A 20,139-nucleotide genomic window follows, 5' to 3' on the forward strand; every position below is an offset into this window, starting at 1 on the left:
ATGTGGTTCATCTATACCATGGAATACTACATGGCAATGAGAAAGAATGAAATCTGGCCATGTGTAGCAACATGGATGGGCCTTGAGGGTGTTATGCTGAGTGAAATAAGTCAGGCAGAGAAGGACAAATATATGTTTGCACGTACAGGAGGATTAGGAGGAACTTAACTGAGGAACAAGGGGGAGAAGAAGGGGGGAAATGGTGGGGGAAAGGGAGAGAGGCAAACCATGAGAGACTTTTGAATGCTGAGAACAAACTAAGGACTGATGGGTGTGGGGGGGAGGGGGGAGATGGGCATGGAGGAGGGCACTTGTGGCGATGGAAACCAATCTGACAATAAACTATTTGTAAAAAACAAAAAACAAAAAACAAAAACAAGTATCTTACATAATGTTAAAATCTGAAAAAAAAGAAAAAGATTTGCTCAAGGAAAAAAAAGAAAAGAAAAAAAAGAAAAAAAAAAGGATTAAGCCCTACATGGGACTCTGCACTGGGTGTGGAGCCTGCTTAAGATTCTTTCTCTCCCTCTGCCCTCCCTGGCTCATGGTCTCTATCTCAAATAAATAAATTAATTAAATTAAATAAATAAAAACAGGAAAAAAAAAAAACCCTGTATGTTGAGAGGCTTGGTTACATATCAGATCAAAGAGGTCATAGCCTAGGGGTGCTTGGGTGACTCAGCTGGTTAAATGTGTGACTTCAGCTCAGCTCATGATCTAACAGGTTCACGTCATGATCTCACAGTTCGTGAGTATGAGCCCACATGGGGTCTCTGCTCTCAGCACAGAGCCCACTTTGGATCCTCTGTCCCCCTCTCTCTCTGCCATGCATTCTCTCTGTCTCTCTCCCTCTTTCCCTCCATCTCCCTCTCTTTTTCTCGCAAAAATAAACATTAAGAAAAACAAAAGAGGTCATAGTCTTTTCAAAACTGTCCCAGATATCATTAGTATTTTTGAGAAAATAAATGAAACCAAGTAACCTGAGAGTAGGGGAAAGTGGAAGGTCACGGGCCTTTATACATCCTGAAGTGACAGATGCCACTTAATCGACTTGTTCCCCAACTGTCCATAAGACTAGCATTGAGTGTTCTTTGCCTCAGCGGGGGAAAACTCAGGATTTAAGGCCCGCTGAATCTAAGGCACTCATGGGAACTCATTTTAAATCACACTGGGTTTTAGAATTGCTCTAGTCACCAAGTCCTAAAATAAGTAACAATTTGTTTCTGTATCATAAAGATGAACTGTTTTTGGATAATTTTAAAGAACAAGTTATATTTTAGAAAATTTGGATGGTACAGAAACCCATACCATCAAAAGCACCTGAATCTTGCTGTCACTGGAGGTAAGTGATGTCACATTCTAGTGTTTCCTTCAAGCTGTCTCAGTGTACACATTCACAAACACTCACCTATCTACAAGTCAGGATTTGTCTGCATATATAGTTTTAGAACCTACTTTTTTTTTTTTTTTGGTTAATATTCATAGATGAGACTTTTGATGGCCAACACTGAAAACAGGCAGGGCGGAAGGCAGTACGTGGCAGCAGTCGTTGGCAGTATCTGACCATGCTGTTAGGACCAGCATGACATATGCTAAAAGGGTTTGGAGGGCAGTTTGTATTCATTCCAGTACATACATGCAATGTCTGGCTGCCTCGGTGGGCCATGCAGGATACGTGAAGAGTAATGAGAAACTGAGATACTGGATAAAGGATGATCAATGCTGATGATTTGTTTCATGAAGTAGATGTGACTCTCCCTGACATTTAAAGTCAGGTCTTCGGTAGACAGAGATGAGGTAATGGGATCAGGGCTTCTATTTTCAAATCTAAAGCTTGCCTGGCTGTGACATGCTGAAATGTTGACAAACAGGCTGCCTTCCAGTCTTTAAAAATAGTAACCTTTGTTTCCCACACTGAGGGCATTTCCTAAGGGTCAGATCGAGTGTCCTCTGCAGCTGGACACACAGCAGACTGGGATGTGTGACTACTTTTTGCCCCGTCTTCGCATAAATGAGAGAAGGCAACCAGAGGACGTGAAGGCAGAATCATCTGCCCACTTCAAAGCACGAACCCCAGGACTTTGTAGGGCAGGTTGCACAACATAAAACAGAGGTTTGCTTCCTCAGAGATTTTTCAAGAGCATGCACTGTAGAGCATAGGAATTTCTATCCTATCTTCAAGAGCAGACTGGGGCAAAAACACTAGTCTTTTTAGCAAGTAAAGAATAAATAGTCCCAAAAATATTTAGAGAGGATGAATGTAAGTGTTCTATCTAAAACCTTAAGATTTCTGGTTAAGAATAAGAAGAGTATAGGGTGTATAAGAGAAGATAAGCACAAACTCTCTCCAGAAATTGGGGCAAAATTGAGTCAAGGAAAGAGACCTTTATGGTGTTAGTTTTTCTTCAAAGTATTTAATTTGGGATTGGATTGTCTAACCCCGCACGGCCCTTGGTGACTTCTGGAGTGTGTCTAGAGTTCTCTGGTGACTTGAGGGGCAGACTGGAGGCTTTACGGCAAGAGAGGCAGCTGGAAGGAGAGAGGGATAATAACCCACCACCACCTCCATATTCAAGACAACAGCAGCGGCTTGGCTGACACTCCCCAGTTGTGTACCGAATGCTGGATGCTCTGCTAGAATGGCACCGAAACCGTCTGATCCTGGAACGCTATATGACATAGGTCCTCGCATTCTCCCTATTTTATTGATGGGGCCACTGAAGCACAGAGGTTAGACGACTTGACCAAAGTCACAGACTAGTAAGTGGTGCAGCTAGAACCTGACCCCAGGAGGTCAGAGTTCACGACCTTCAGCTTGACCACTGTCATATACAGCAGCACTGGGAATACAGCTCAAAGTCTGTAGAACTAGCTAATCTCCAGCAAGCTACTCAATTTCTAAGTCTCAGTTCTGTCACTTTGAAAAAGCATAATAAAAATAGGCTGGTCTATCTACCACAATAGGGATGTGAAAATGAAATGAGACATGTGCATGTCACTTGTAAATTACGGCATGCCACACATTTTTTAAAAGTTTGTTTGTTTGTTTATTAGAGAGATGGGGGGGGAGAGAGAGAGAGAGAGAGAGAGAGAGAGAATGAATCCCAAGCAGGGCCTAATGCGGGGCTTGAACTCATGAACCATGAGATCATGACCTGAGCCAAAATCAAGAGTCAGACAGATGCTTAACTGACTGAGCCACCCAGACGCTCCATGGCATGCTACACATTTTAAATTACTGTCATTATTACTGATGGAAGAAGAGAAAGAAAGAAAGAAAGAAAGAGGGCACTTATTTCTTCATTTTGAGGGTTTTTTTTGTTTGCTTTTGCTTAATATGAACATTTTAATTTTAATAATCAACATAAATAACTAATATTCACTGGTAGGCACATTAAGTATTGAGAAAAAGCAGAAAACATTCCTATATCAGGAAACTGTGATTAGAAAGAAAAAAAAAAAGTGATTACTTTGACCAGGCAGTGACTTAGAATGGCTCTGGCGAGCGGGGGGTGGGGGGTGGGGGGTGGGAGGGGGAAGGGGTGGTGTAGCTCCAGTGATACAGCCTCCCCTCACTTCTGGCAGGCAAGTGATACTTACTTCCCGGAAATGGAATGAACTTTCAAGGACTTGTGGCTCTCCAGATAATGACTTCCTGTTCCATGAAAACAAAGCACAGCAGCTGGAAATAACAGCCTATCTGTTATTATCTGGTCCCTATTCCATATCTTAGAGCTATCATTCTTACTCTGGTCTGACAGGGGCTTCTCCGGCTCCAGGATTCCAAATCCCCAACTGTTTTGAATAGACAAAAATGCCAGAACTTAAAACCAAGGTTAGAGGGTTGCCTAGGTGGCTCAGTCAGTTGAGCATCTGACTTCAGCTCAGGTCATAATCTCATGGTTCATGGGTTCAAGCCCCGCATTAGGCTTTGCACTGACAGGGCAGAGCCTGCTTCAGATTCTCTGCATCTTTCTCTCTCTCTGTCGGTTCCCTCCTTATGCTCATTCTCTCTCAAAAACAAACAGACATGGGGCTCCTGGGTGGCTCAGCTGGTTGGCTGTCTGACTTTGGCTCAGGTCATGATCTTGCGGTTTGTGGGTACAAACCCCATGTTGGGCTCTGTGCTGATGGCTTGGAGCCTGGAGCCTGCTTTGGATTCTGTGACTCCCTCTCTCTCTGCCCCACCCCTGCTGGTGCTCTGTCTCTCAAAAATGAATAAAGGTTAAAAAAAAAAAAAACAAGATTAGAAATAATTACCTTTGAGCAAAATCACCCTGGACTCAGACCAACCTGCTGGAAGTCATTAAATTCCCAAGCAAGGCTAAAGTCTCTGATCTATACTTCTACCACAGCACATGCAGGCATGATCTCTTTGTGTTTATTTTCCCACTCTGACTACTACATTACAGTCTTTTGAACTTAATTGTGCTGGGAACTTCATCTCAGAACGCTAAGTTGGGAAAGAGGAAAAAATGAACATCTTCAGGAATTAAGTAACAGATCAACAAAGAAGAGTTTAGTCGTTTACCATTAAACTAAAAGGTTGTTTGGGTATAATTTCAGAAAGAATTGATAGGAATGGGTCTAAAGTCTACTAATCTGTAATCTCATTAATTACACAGAAGGTTAAATTACACAAGATGTCCATGTTCACTGAAGAAATTTTAGAAGACACAAGTGAAAAAAATAATAAAAAGCACCCAAAGTCCCACATTTACCATCAAAATAAGAGACATCTGTGCTATTATAAAGGTTGAGGAAGGAGAAACTGAAAATAATAAGTTAACTGTAGGAATCAGGTGAGAATCGTGGGACACAAACCTGTACTAGGACCTGGTGGTCACCTTGCAATAAGTGCCTGGACTTCTGTCCTCTTAGGCAAGTCCTCTGAACCTCCCTGGAATATTACAGAAGTCATTTACACATGCACAGGATAATGTGTTGTATAGGAATATTTTGTGAGACCATCTCAATAAATGAAGAAGAGGTAAAATTTAATATCCATTAGTGATAAAAACTCTCAGCATATCAGAAATGGAGGACAAATTCCTCAATCTGATTGAGGGTGTGTGTGTGTGTGTGTGTGTGTATGAAAAAACTCAGCTAATATCATAATGGTGAAATAGTGAATGTTTTCCACCAATTTCACTGCTTCTGTTCAGTACTGTGGTAGAGTCCGTATGCATGGCAAGAAGGTAAGGACAGGGAAGGAAAAGCAAAAGAAAGGGGTAAAACTCTATTTACAAGTGGCATGACTGTATACTCAGCAAATCCAAAAACAGCAACAAAATCATAGAAGTAATAAGTTAATTCAGCAAGGTCTCACATACAAAATCATTACCTAAAAACATATTCTATATCTAAATACTAGTAACAAATGAATGGAAAATAAATTTATCTATCTATCTATCTATCTATCTATCTATCTATCTATAGTAGGGTTCATGCCCATTGCAGAGCCCAAAATGGGGTTTGAACTCATGACCCTGAAATCAAGACCTGGGCTGAGATCAAGAGTAAGACACTTAACTGACTGAGCCACCCAGACATCCCTGGAAAATGAAATTTTAAAAATTATGATTTACAGTATAATAAAAATATCAAATACACAGAAGTAAATGTAATAAAAGATACAGAAAATCGCAGTACTTGAAAACCATGAAACACTGCTGAGAGACATTAAAGAAGGCATAAATAATGGAGAGACTTCATGTTAATGGATTTGAAAACTCAAATTATAAGATGAATGAATTTCTGAAATTGAATTATAGAATCAATGCAATTCCAGTCAAAATCCCCAGATGTTTTTTCCCTTTGGTAGAAATGGATGAGCGGTCAGTTTTTATCAAAGCCTGTCAATAGCCAGGATAATCTTGAAGAAGAAAATTTTGGAGGGCTTACATTGCTAAATTTTAATATTTACTATAAAGACAGTAATTAAGACAGCACAACAGGAAAGACAAATAGATTAATGGAACAGAATGGAGAGTCTAGAAGTAGACCCATATACAGACATTTGGGTTTTGACAAAGGTACCAAAGAATTAAATGGGAGAAGAAAGTTCTTTTCAATAAAATGTGCTAGAGTGTAGCAACATGGATGGACCTTGAGGGTGTTATGCTGAGCGAGATAAGTCAGGCAGAGAAGGACAAATATCATATGTTTGCACGTATAGGAGGATTAGGAGGAACTTGACGGAGGAACAAGGGGGAGAAGAAGGGCGGAAATGGTGGGGGAAAGGGAGAGAGGCAAACCATGAGAGACTCTTGAATGCTGACAAAAACTGAGGACTGATGGATGTGGGGGGGAGGGGGGGATGGGCATGGAGGAGGGCACTTTGGGGATGAGCACTGAGTGTTATGTAGAAACTAATTTGACAATAAACTATTTGTAAAAATAAATAAATAAATAAATAAAATGTGCTAGAGTAACTAGACATACATATGGAAAAAAAATAGAACTTAATTTGTTCCTCTCTCTACATATACAAAAATTAAACTGAGAAAGACCATAGATCTATAAGAGAGCCTAAACTATAACACTTCTACAAGAAAACATTAAAAAAAGCATTTCATGACTCTGTGGTAAGCAATCACTTCTTAAGACAAATCAAGCACTACCATGAAAGAGAAAAATTTAATAAATTGATTTTATCAATATATTTATCAAGATATCACTTAAAAAGTTAAAAGGCAAGCTACTGAAAAGAGACATATTCAGAATACCTAAAGTCTCACAAATTGATAATAAAAAGAAAAGTAACCCAGTAAAAAAAAACAGGCCCTTCATAAAAGGAGCTGTATGAATGGCCAGAGAGCAGATGATTAGACACCAAGGAAGTGTGAATAACACTACAACTGATACCACACAGCCACTGCAGTGGCTAAAACTGGAAAGCATAATAATATCAAGTGTCATAGGATGGAGAACAACTAGACCTCTCTTACATTGTTGGTTAGAGTATAAAGCTGTAAAATCATTTTGGAAAACGGTTTAGCAGCCTCTATATTCACCTAATGTATGAGCCAGCAATTCCACTCCCGTGTGTGTATACAAGAAAAGTGAAAAATATGTCCATGAATAAATTTGTTCAAGAATGTTCATAGCAGCTTTATTCATTAAAGTGAAAGACTAGAAAAACCCCAAATATCCAACAATAAGAGAATGGATAAGCAAACTGTATCAAATTCATATAATAGAGTACAATTTTAGTGATAAACCCAAGTACTTAGAAATGCAACAACATGATAAATCTTAAAACCACTACCTGAATCTCAACTAGCACACCATCACTTACCCTAGTTTCATTGACTGGTCTAATCTCATATCAACTCTATAAAGGAGATAGTATAATCCATCAGTTTTAATAATGAAAAAGATTCACAGAGGAAAAATAATACCCAAGATAATATTTATTCGTTCATTAGTTCATTCAATATTTACTGAGATTATACAGTTTGTTAACAGGTGGTGTATTACATGCTAAGGATATAATGTTAGCAAAACTAGACACAAGATTTGAACTCAGTCCTTCCACTAGACAACACTGCAAGGTACTGCAACAGGTCCTACATTAAAAAAAAAAAGTGTAAAACACTGTTGTTGCAATTACGATATAATACAAAGTGCTCTTATAGATATATGCAAAGTGTTGTGTGATCCCCAAATAAGAAATGACTGCTAATTCTGCCTGAGTTGGCTGAAGCGAAACTGGCAAAGGGGTTAGCATTCAGCAGACAGACTGCTTTGAGGCACTGAGGAAGAATGGAAAGGGTTCAAGATTTGGAACTAAGTCCACCTGGTACGGATGCTGGCTCAGTATGGACATTTGTGAAATGTGAGTAACTATCCAACAGTTTAAGAGGTGGTTGTGAGAACTGGAAATAATACCTAAAGATCTAAGCACATGCAGAAGAAACTCAATTTATAGTAGCTTTTAGTTTTTGAAGAAATAGCTGGTGTTAGTCATACTGTCAATATATGTCTACTATTGGTGGTTAATCTCCAGAAAGCCTTACCCCTCAAAACAAGAATATTCGAAACTTGAATTAATTTTAAAAACTTGAAAAGCTTAAGATTAAACCCTAAACCCACAGCAATTTGCTGGCTTTGACCTCCTGCCTCATTTGAACATGATTTGTGCCCAATATACACCAGGGGGCTTGGGATTAAGTAGAGTTGGCTATCTTAGTTTGAGTGGTTTACACAGGGTTAGGAGCCAGGACCCAAAAACACTTGGACTAGTGGGGATAGCAGTCACTCTGCATTGTTCCTTTTCATACAAAACCACTCAGAATATGCACTTTCTCACTGTCTCTTCTGTGCCCAGCTCATAGCAACACTCACTTTAATCTGCATGAGAAACACTATCGGTCTACAGATTTCTAGAACAGAGGCTAGTGGTAAGAAATCAATTAATCTGAGAGAGACAGCCTAGTAAGGGAGGACCAAGAAGGCAGAATTTTCTCAATACACAGAGGCTCTTCCTGTGGCTCCTGCATCCAAGATTTTAATATAGATAATGAAATAGGCTCAGCATCTCTTCGGATGGCCCAGCAGGTGAGCGCTGCTGAATATCAAGGCATTTACAAAACAGGAGCTCAGAAGTGATTCCCGTGGCTGAGTGGCTCTTTATTGACATTTCCAGTCAAGGTAGAATAATTACAGCAACAGGGACTGTGGCACCAACCTCTCCTAACCACATAGGTTTCTATGTGCACAGTTGACTGATGAACTGACGCAGGAGGGTGGAAGGGTGTTTACATTATTTAATCATCAGAGCAAACACTGCAAACAGCTTGACAATGAGCATGGCTTGTGGGAGAAAACAGGCTTGCACTATGTCAGCCACAAACAGGCTGTAGATAATGTTGGGCAAATTATTTAAGTTCTTCAAGCCTCAGGTCCTCACCTATAAAATGGAATAATGATGCCCTGCAGGATGCTGTGAGAGTTACAGATAATGGAGGCAAGGGCCTGGCACAATGCTTTGCATGTGCCAGACATCTAACTAGTGGTTATTCCTGTTATTGTAATTAATGTAAGGCGTAGCTATCTATAATCTGGGGGGGTAGCCAAGGAGAAGATACATGTTACAAGTTGACTGCTGTTGTTGGATAGAGGCCATGTTCAATGGCTCTTAGCCTGCTTACATGGAGTGGATTCAGGGAAGGGTTAGCTTGGGATGGGGAAGGAGGTGTGCGAATGAGAACATGTACTGGGTGAGTGGAGGGTAACAGGACAGACAAAGAGGGGAGAGAAGGGGAAATGGCTTTCAGAAAAGGCACTTGTATCTTGTTACTAGACTATAAGCTATTTGAAGGCAAGGCCTAGGTTTCATTTTATGTTACTTTTAACTCTGTTTTTATTCATTCTTGCAGGCTCCATCAGACTCTACCACAACACCTGACACTCAGCAGACACTTGGTAAATGTTTACTGATATACACCTGGATCAGGCCCTGACTCTCGCTCGCAGGTGTGGCTCTGACTAAGCAGGAAAAGGAAATGGACAGTGGTGGTGTGGGACAATTGTCCAGCAGTGACTCTGATAAGCAGAAGTGCCCTTTGTCCCAGCAGCTGAGTCAATGCGCCATCGCACTGACACACTGTGACAGGTTCCATTCACAACACCAATAATGACATGAGGTCATTCCCTCAACAAAGCAATAAGCCCCAAACAAAGGCTCCAAATCTTAACACAGGAAAGGTCTGTCCCAGTCTGTCACCTTCTATCCCAGTTAACACATCAGGTACATGAAATATTTGACTGTCCCATCCTGGACTGGAGTTCTACACACACTGCATTCATTAATTCTCCTAACAACCTTACAGAAGGTATTAGCTATAGTTTATAAGTGAAGAAAATGAAATTCACAGGGGTTAAGTACCTTGCCCAGGTTTCAAAATCATAGAGGACAACACACATACAGAAAGGCATATGTATCAAAAGTTTTTTTGCAGTTCTAGCTGAAGAAACAAGCCCCCTGGTAGCCCTCTCTGATCATACCCCCTCCCAGGGCAGCCACTCTTCCGACTTCTCACAATTCTATGGGTTTTGCCTGGAATACTCTAACTTACAGTAATTTCTCCTTCCATTGAATCCTTAGATTTTTCTTATCTGTAACTTCCTAATACCCTTTTATAGTATCAATTATTTGTTCTTCTACATACCTCATCTTTCTAATTATGATTGTTATAAGCTCCTTGAGGCCAGGGGTTTATACTTCCTTATGCTCCCCCGGCACGTCTAGTATGGAGAAATGGCTCCACAACATACGTACCTACCAGTTACCTTGCACTTGCTGTGTACCTGGCACTGTTCTCAGCGCTTTACCTAGATCATCTCATTTAATCCTTCCAAGAATAATCCAATGAGGTAGGTGCTGCTATTGGCTCCCTTTTACAAGTGACAATGCTGAGGCACAAAGCAGCAAGCTTGCTCAAGGCACACAGTTAGGGAGAGACAGACAGGATTCAAACCCAGACATCGTTACTCCAGGGCCTGCGTCAATGGGAGGGCTTTCGTTATTCTCTTCTCTTTTCATAACACTTTATCCAAGTATAAAACACCCGTAGAAAAAAGACGACATAAATCACACATTTAAAGTTCAACGCATTTTGAATGTGGGGACAGCATGTCCGGGCACTTGGATTCAGCTCCTTCATTTCCCACATGGAGGAAATGTACATGGATTCCCTGGATGCTGAAAAGCTATTACAATGGCCCTGTGATGAAAACCACCAGATCAGGGCCTGCCGGTCTCCTTATCAACTTATCAAGTGCAGAAAGAATTATCCTGATGTTACAAATTGGCTCCTTGTCCCTTCAGTGCTCACCACCAGGTTCCTCGGGCCAAAATCGGTCATCATATTTCAAGCTGCAATGATAAAAGTTGTATTGAGAAGAACGTTGTCAACCGAACCAGGAACCCAGGATAGGAGACGCTGGCTGAGAGCACATAGCAGTGCCTTCCTTGCAGAGAAGACTGGGATAAAGATCTGTGGGAACAGAGCAGCACCCCATTTGTCTGGGGCATAGCCAGCTACTGTGTCAACAAAAGCCCTGCAACAACACAGTCATGGAACACAAGAGTAACCTGGCTTCAGGCATGCTTGTTCCCAAGTCTCTGCCCCATGTTCTGCAATGGAAAAACAATGGAAATGCCCAGCAACTGAATATCTACCTCATCAAATGCCAGACCCTAGAAGCTTCTTCCTACTACCAGTAGGATCATCCCCCCACCCCGTCCCAATCTAATTATAGAAAGATAAACGGTCTGTGACTTTCAAACTGATAAGTATCTTTTTTTCCCTCCCTGCTTTGAATCTTCACTCATTTGATGCAAGAAATCTGAAACTAAGAACTGTTTCAAATAAAGCATCAATGCAGATATCTTGAAAAAAATAAAAAATATAAAGTTCAATGGGTTTTTACAAAGTAAGGACACCCAGATAACTCACATAAGGATCAAGAGAGAGAAAATGGTTAGCACCCCCAAAAGACCCCTTAGTGTCCCAATCTAGGTACTAACTGCACCCTTCCAGGGTGGCCACTATCCTGACTCTTCACACCATATATTCATTTATTTACTGTTGAACTTTATATAAATGACATCATATAGTATGTCCTCTGTATATCCATGAGACTCATTCACTTTGTTGCAAGTGGTGTGTTACTTTCCATTTCTATATTGTATTTTCTATATCGTATTGCATTTTCTATGTTGAAGTGTGTGGATGTGACATGATTTATCCATTCTGGTTGATGGACAGGTGACAGATTCCAAGCCTAATTAATTGTAGCCAATGCTTCTGTAAATATTTTTATCCATGCTTTTTGGTACATATATGTGTGGGTTTTTCTTGAGTACCTAACCACGTATGGAATTAATATGATATTGGGTATGCAAAGTGATCACACCCACTTACACTCCCATCCTCAGCATCTGAGAGTTCTGCTTGCTCTAAATCCTGTCAACACTTGATATTGTCTATTTTTTTCATTTTAGTTATAATGGTAGATGTATGATGGTAGGTACTGTGGCTTTAATTGGGCTTTCACTGATGCCTAATGAAACTGCACATGTACTGGTCATTTGGATATCCTCTTCTGCAAGTGCCTTTTCATGGCTTTTTTCCATTAGGTGGTCTGCTATTTTATAGAAGTTGATGTGTAGAAGCTCCTTATATATTCTGGATGTGAGTTCTCCATCAGATATGTATGTATTGCAAGTATCTCCTCTCATGATGTAGCTTCTTTTAACTCTTATCTACAGATAAACAGAGAGTTTAACTTTAATGTAGTCTGATTGATCAATTTTTCCCTTTATAGTCAATACTTTTGAGTCTTGTTTAAAATGCATTTTTTAGTGGCTGCCTTATTAAAGACTGACTAGTGGGGCTGCCGGGCATGATCCCTAGTCTCCCTGAAGCCACGTGAGCTCAGCTAAGCCACTGCAAAGCTCTTTCTCTGGAATTTTACTCTTCAGGAAAATAAAAACTGAAACTGAAAATGGCTGTTGTTCATTCATCAAGATGACAGCACTGGGAGAAACCACCTGCGAGTCTTTGCTAGAGACCCAAATCCTGTTCTACCCTTGCTCTTTCTGAGTATGGCTTTTCAGCTTGATTTCTCAGTTTTCCATTCAATTCTGTGAGCACACCTTTCCCCTCATGCCTTCATACCTTTCCAATAAACTCTCCTAAAAATATTGCTGGGACACCTGGGTTGCTTAGTGGGTTAAGCATCCAACTCTTGATTTTGGCTCAGGTCACGATCTCATGGTTTGTGAGACTGAGCTCCACATTGGGGTCTGCAATGACAGCATGGAGCCTGCTTAGGATTCTCTCTCTCCCTCTCTGTCTACCCCTCCCTCTCTCTCAAACAAATGAACTTAAAAAAAATAATTAAAAAAATTAAAAATTTCTAATTAGCCAGAGTCTATTTCTGTGGCTTACAACCAAAGAATCCTAGTGATTCCTTCTTTCATTCTCTCTATATTGACATTATCTATTTATGTGGCACTAAGCACAAAAGTACAGCTTGACCAGTCACACTGTCCAAATAAAAAATTTCACCTTCTTGAAACTCAGTCCTCATTCTTTCAAGTCTGCAGTATGATTTTTCTTTTTTTTAATGCTCATTTATTTTTGAGAGAGAGAGAGAGAGAGAGACTAGGTGGGGGGAAGAGCAGAGAGAGGGAGAGAGAACCCCAACCAGGCTCTGTGCTATCAACGCAGAACCTGACACATGGCTCAATCCCATGAACCATGAGATCATGACCCCAGCCGATACCAATATCACGAGTCAGACACCCAACCAAATGAGCCACCCAGGCATCCCACTGCAGTATAATTATTAAAAACTATGAGCTTTCTGACAACCCAGAGCTGGCTCTGCTGTGACACTCCCATCAGGAAAAACAATGAGAGTTTCAACTCACTGGCTCCTAGAGAAATGAAGAAGGGGAAATCTAGCTAAATCTGGACATTCTCCAATAAAACAATAGAAAGGTGCAACCGAGAGAGCATTAACTACCCTTAACAAAGTATCAGGCATAACTGCTGCAGCTGTGCCGAAGTATGATAATTATTTTTTTGACTGATAGCTATAATGATGAGCATTGATAATTTACGTGGAAGAGCAAACAATACTTTGTGTAGAATATTATTCAAATAAGGAACACTTCTAAAAATCAAATTATCCTAAGTAGGAAGCATGGGGGCAGGGGGTGATGATCTGCAGAAACATTGTTATAACTGAAGGGTGTTTGGGGAATCAGCTCAATAATCATGCACCCAGACCCTTTATGTTTCACAAAATCAGAGCACGGGCCAACATTAACAAGAGAGATTTTTTAAAAACAAACAAATTATATCTCTGAATGAGTCTATGCTGGCAAGTCATACACATACTGCATCAAAGCAATTGTGACATGAGGCATTTCTGGATTATATCTTTTGGAAGTATTTTTAGAAACTATGGTGTTTTCTTCAGCATGACCTTAGTGGTGGCAAATTTTCATTCCTTGACATTGACTGGGTGGATTTCTCAAAAACAGTCAAAACCCAGAGTCAAAGCTAGTGAGTAAATTTCTATAAATATATTTCCTTTTTTTAAAAAAAAAAATGGGGACACACATTGGGATACCTTGTGGCTCAGTTCCTTATGCATCAGTCTCTTGATTTTGGCTCAGGTCATGACCCCAGGATTGTGGGATAGAGCCTCTCATTGGGTACCATGCTGAGTATGCAGCCTGTTCCAGATTCTCCTCTCCCTCTGTCCCTCTCCTCTGCTTATACACTCTCTAAAATTAAAAAAAAAAAGGGGGGGGGGACAACACAACATAGTGTGGGCTTCAGAGTTAGAGAAATCTGTATTATTATTTTTTAATGTTTTATTTTTATTTTTGAGTGAGAGAGAGACCGGACGAGCAGGGGAAGGGGAGAGAGGAAGAGGGAGAGACAGAATCTGAAGCAGACTTTGGGTTCTGAGCTACCAGCACAGAGCCCAAGGTGGGGCTTGAACCCATGAACCACGAGATCATGACGTGAGCAGAAGTCAGACGCTTAACCAACAGAACCACTCAGGCGCCCCAAGAAATCTCTGTTTTGACACTTGATGGTATATGATCTTGAACACAAGATAGCCTACTTGAGGCTCAATTTCCTTACATGTAAGAAGGAACTAACAGTCTGATGGGTGTGGTTGATAAATGAGATAATGTATCTGAAGCTATTATATCTTTAGCTTTTATTATTGTGACTAACGAAGGAGAATGGCTTTTTTCTGTTGAATGTAAATTGGTTCTGAAAAGACTTTCCACAAAACAGTTTACAAATTTGAGGCATCACCATGAGTGATCGACAAGACTTGCAACTGTCTCTGGATTTATGTGATCCAGCACAGACCCAGAAATTATTTTTAAAAGGACCCTAAGAACAAAATACCAGAGTCCAAGTACTAAAGCTGGTGCATTTATTCACAGGTGTGCCTCCTGGTGTCAGAGGAGGCCTAGACACTCTTGCTCTAATTCTGATCCACCCCTAGCAATGACCATGATGGGGCCCATGCAGAAATGGTAGCTTATGGTGCAGGGAAAAATGAAAGAACTGATGGAGGAAAGAGTTCTCAAGGGAAACCAGATTCACTCAGAGGACATCTTTTACCCATAGACATATACACTAAGGCACTGCGGGAGGATCAGGGTCAGAATGGCTGCTTTAATAAGCTGCATCTTCATAATTCAGAAGGGCTGTTTTCTAGGGTGGTATTGGTCCAGGGGAATAGGCTGGTCTTCTGATGGTCAAGCTTCATTTGGTTCAGCAACTGGATTAACAATCTTTCCTTGGTACTTGCCTAATACCTTGCTCTGCTCTACTTCTGTGGGAACAAAAATAGGTCATTGAACACGCCACAAAATCTGGTTATCTTGACCCCTGAGTCTTGGTGTCCTTGTCAATAAAATGAGGAAAATCACACCTATTTCACGGTACTATGCAAATTAAGTGTGATCTCATGAAAAGCATCATTATAGTGTCTGACACATAGCAGTTGCTTGATGAATAAATTATTGGCTTGAAACAAAGAAGGAAATGCAAAATGTTGCATCTGAACTACTAAGAAGATAATCTATAGATTGAGAGAAAAACTTAGTCTACTCTGGATAATTCTACAATTTGCTGAATTTTGTTTGGAGTAACTGCTATTGTATCTTGAATGTATATTTTCTCCAAATACTTTCTCTATATTTTCTTGTTTATCTACATATATCTTATAATTTTGCTTCATTAAAAGAATTAAAAACCACTTAGCCAATTACTCTTGAGAAAATCTGTTCATAAATATCCAGGTCTTGCACTCCACCAGTCTGCCATTTTCTTCGAATTACAGAGCTAGTGAATGAAATTCCACAGAGAATGAATATTCACTACATGATGAAATATTCCTTCCATCAATCCCCTGGACCCTGTGTGGAGTTCAGGGGTCTGTTTCTGTTTTGATCATGACTGTGTATCTAAGAGCACAGACTTAGTGGAGGAGTTCTTCAGAGGGGAAAAACAGGAACTGTTCATTCTGTCATCACTGCCTTGTTCACATAATGGATGTGTGTGTCCTGTGGCGAGTCAGGGATAATGTGCCAAAGACAGGAAGAGACTGGGTCAAAGGTGTCATTATCTCGTTTGAGACTTCTCCACCAGATGACCACCCTCACATTTCATAAACAATGGCTCTCCAATTGCTGACGGCCATCATCACTTTGGAAGAGCTTTGGAAGAGTAATAAACCAAAAGACCAAACCTAGGGGGCCGGGAATGAGGGCCGGAAGACCGCCTTTCTGCCACCCATGGAATTCATTTAATACCCTTGGGCCTCAGCTTTCACGTCTGTGAAGTGAGCGGGGTAAATTAAATGACTCTGAATTTGTCTCGTGTTTAAAACTGTATAATTTATACCTATTCTTCCACATTTTTATTGTGAAAGACAGCAATGGAAACCACTTCACTTTGACCAGGATGGATGAAGAATAAAACGTTGCTTTGATCATAAAAATGAAAGAAATGATAAAATATGAATTCAAGTTAAAGAGAAATATATATGCAGTGCTGGGCCACCTGGGTGGCTCCATCAGTTAAGCATCTGACTTCGGTTCAGGTCATGATCTCATGGTATGTGAGTTTGAGCCCCGCATTTGACTGTCTGCTGTCAGCAGAGAGCCCAATTTGGATCCTCTGTCCCCCTCTCTCTCTGCTCTCCCCTGCTGGTGCTCTCTCTTTTTCTCTCAAAAATAAAATAAACATTTAAAAAATATATATATATATACAGGGCATCTGGGTGGCTCTGTTGGTTGGGCATTTGACTTCCGCTCAGGTCATGATCTCACGGTCAGTGAGTTTGAGCCCCACATCAGTCTCTGTGCTGACATCCTGGAGCCCAGAGTCTGCTTTGGATTCTGTGTCTCCCTCTCTCTCTGCCCCTCCCCCACTCATGCTGTCTCTCTGCCTCTCAAAAATAAATAAATGTTAAAAAAATTTAAAAATACATATATACAGGGGCGCCTGGGTGGCTCAGTCGGTTGAGCGTCCGACTTCAGCTTGGGTCATGATCTCGTGGCTTGTGGGTTCGAGCCCTGCGTCAGGCTCTGTGCTGACAGCCAGCTCAGAGCCTGGGGCCTGTTTTAGATTCTGTGCCTCTCTCTCTCTCTGACCCTCCTCTGCTCAAGCTGTCTCTGTCTCTCAGAAATAAATATAACATTAAAAAAAATACATATATACATACACATACATATACGCTGCCATCTAGCCATCATTACCAGAGAGCTGCCTGCCCCTTGTGTGACAAGCCTGCTTGTCAAGTCTTTTTCTCACCAACTATGGTAATGACAGAACACTATCTGTGAATCCTCAAAATGGCTCATTTAATTCCAACTTGTGAACTGTCAAGACTGACCAGGGCTGCAGACAGACAGGGTATCTCCTCCCCACTAACTGTGGTCAACATGTAAGCAGTAGGGGCAGGAACAAGTGGTAGAGGTTAAGTCACGGTGAACTAGGGAGCAAAACTGGCATCCAAACTGCTGAATATCGTGTTCTTCATGAGCTGATAATGTCTAACATTTCTTGAGTATTTATGCCAGGACTTAAAGCCACGTGCTTGATATACATTATCTAATGCTTATCACCTGTACTTTGCGGGTCAGGAGACCAGGGCTACAGAAGCTCAGGGTCCCAGCTGTGCTACTCAGCCGTATTGTAATGGCCGCTCTTTCACAGAGGAGCTGGACAGGGGACTTTCTCCTGTGCCTTCTTTCCAGGTCCAGTGATTCACATTCCTTCCTCTCATTCCTGAGGGATTGGGTAGCTCAGAAAGTTTGACACTTGACCTGCTCTTTGACTTTTTGTAAGTGTTTTCCTTTAAGTGCCAAATGGTTCGATGATGACTCCTGTCTTCCATGATCAAATCAACTGCTACCAGTGGTAACCCCAGGCACTTGCTGTGTTAGACATCAGTTCTCATGGTTGTTTTGAGCTAGGATTTGAGTGTTTACAGCAAGACATGTTGTAGACTTGGAGAAGAGGTAAAAGTGAGCCTGGAACTTAGATGGCCACTTCCTAGAAGACAGAGCTGAATGCACATTCCCTTTTGCACTGCACCCAGTTTTGTATCCAGGCATCAACAGATAAAGAATCAGTATGGTATAATGGAAACAGCAATGGAATAGGAGTAGAAGAACATGGGCACAGGTCTCTGTCACCCCCGTTCCTGCCCAACCATCTCTGCTCTGCTCCCCTCTCCTCTGCCCACACTGGAATAAAGCCCTGATATTGAGAAGTACCCAATGTCAAGGGGTGTTTCTAATTCAGGAGGGGCAGAGAAGAAGAAAGGCTGAAATCTCCTTATCATATTAAAAATGGTAACAATTTTTCAATGTACACTATGTGCCAGGCACTGCACAAAATAATTTTTCTTAGATGATCTTATTTCCTTCCCACAAAGCTCCTATGAGAGAGACATTGTTATTAATATTAACTTCATATAAAGACAAAGAAAATGAGGCACAGAGATGTTAAATAATATACCCAAGCTGTACAGATAGGAGCTGATAAAGCTGAGATTTAAGAGCAGCTTTGCCACTAAAAACAAAGGGATTTGCTTTGAAAAGAATTGTGTGAAAGTGCTAGAAAGGGGCAAATTCCTAGGAAACCAAGAGACTGTCTGGAACTGACCTTCTCTGAAACTACCTCGCAAGGGGATAACAAATACAAAAGGAGCACATTCCCCCATATTATCTTTGTTGAACATATTTTTGGTACATGAAGGAGGGGCCAGTTAATATTGCCTAGTGAGATGCGTGAGCCTGATGGCTGGCTGCGTGTCAACCCAACACAGTTACGTCCTGGTCTTTGGCCAACATGGCACAACATACTATCTCTGCCTAAGTAAGTGAACAAGCAGAGTGGATGTGTGTGTGTGTGTGTGTGTGTGTGTGTGTGTGTGTGCGTGCGCGTGTGTGCGTGTGAAGGATGTGTACAGTGTAGGCACAAAGCCCATAGGCACACCTTGCATTCTTGGCTAAAATTTCTTCCTCCCTGTAAAGAAGAGAGATTATGTGATTGTTTAGTCATTCTTCTCTTCCTGGAGTGGCTCTGGGAGGGCTGTAGTCTGGCTGGGGCTTAAGCTCCCAGGTGGACCAAGCATGAAGGCCGGCTACTGACACCCTCTGTGCCTGCGGGTTTGGGTGAGAAAGGGAACCAGGAACAATGACGCAGGCAAAGGCTGTCCTGTGCTGTGAAAGCTGAACTCTCTAAGGAGTCAGGAGAGAGCCTACTCCTCGCTCAGCTACCCATACTCTCTATCTTTACAGGTTCTCAAGATAAAGTGAAGCTATTTGGCTTTTTGAAGCTAGAGATTTCATGCTTTCTACAGAAACTTAATCAGTATAACTTCCTTAAGTCACCCCCCTTCCAAATGGCAAACTCAGTGAGACCAAAAGAAGTTGTATTTTTCTAATTTAATCAACTCCCCCCTATTCCTCCAGTACCTGGTTGATGAATATCCATCACACTCCAACACGAGGAATTATGGCTTTTCCTTCCTGGCAGCATGTGGTCTAGGCTTGCTGTTTAAATGTGCAATGCTAGCTCTGGTCTCATAATTCAAGTCCCAGTATTGATCCTAACTGTACGTTTACAGGAACCTGCCAATCCTCCTGAAAATTGGCATCTTTCCAGTTTTTAAAGCAAAAAGATTTCTGGGGCTCAGTCAACTTTTTGCGTGCTTTTAATAACCTTTTGATTGCAAACTCTTTGTGTTTCCATTACTCAACACTTCAGGTAAGAATTCTGTTTAAGAAACATGTCCTTGCTTGTAAAACCTGTCAGTCAAATAGGGACACTTACAGGCAAATTAATTAAAAAGATAGAATCACATGATTTCAAAGCTCTTCTTGCTGCCTCCTCCTCCTCATTTCTCCCCCACCCTCTCTTTTTTTTTTCTTCTTTTGTCCACTGCTTTCATTCTATATACTGTCTTCCAGAACCTCCTTCCAGGACCTTGCTTCAGTTAGTGGATTTTGTCAAAAAGACTAATCAGTCCCATTAAGGAAAATGAAAATCTATTCAATGATCAGATCAA

General features: G+C 41.1%; 1 protein-coding gene and 1 pseudogene across 2 annotated transcripts in view; one reads left to right on the forward strand and one right to left on the reverse strand.

Annotated features, from left to right (window-relative positions):
- The window catches only part of STON2 (stonin 2), a 113,590-nt gene that overhangs the window by 25,629 nt on the left and 67,822 nt on the right, over nt 1-20,139 (reverse strand). The gene's annotated exons all lie outside the window — the stretch shown is intronic.
- On the forward strand, nt 10,645-11,265 carry LOC120248623 (annotated as a pseudogene).

Source organism: Hyaena hyaena, unplaced genomic scaffold, assembly GCF_003009895.1.
Source record: "Hyaena hyaena isolate Hyena2069 unplaced genomic scaffold, ASM300989v1 scaffold_597, whole genome shotgun sequence".
Classification (NCBI taxonomy): Eukaryota; Metazoa; Chordata; class Mammalia; order Carnivora; family Hyaenidae; genus Hyaena; species Hyaena hyaena.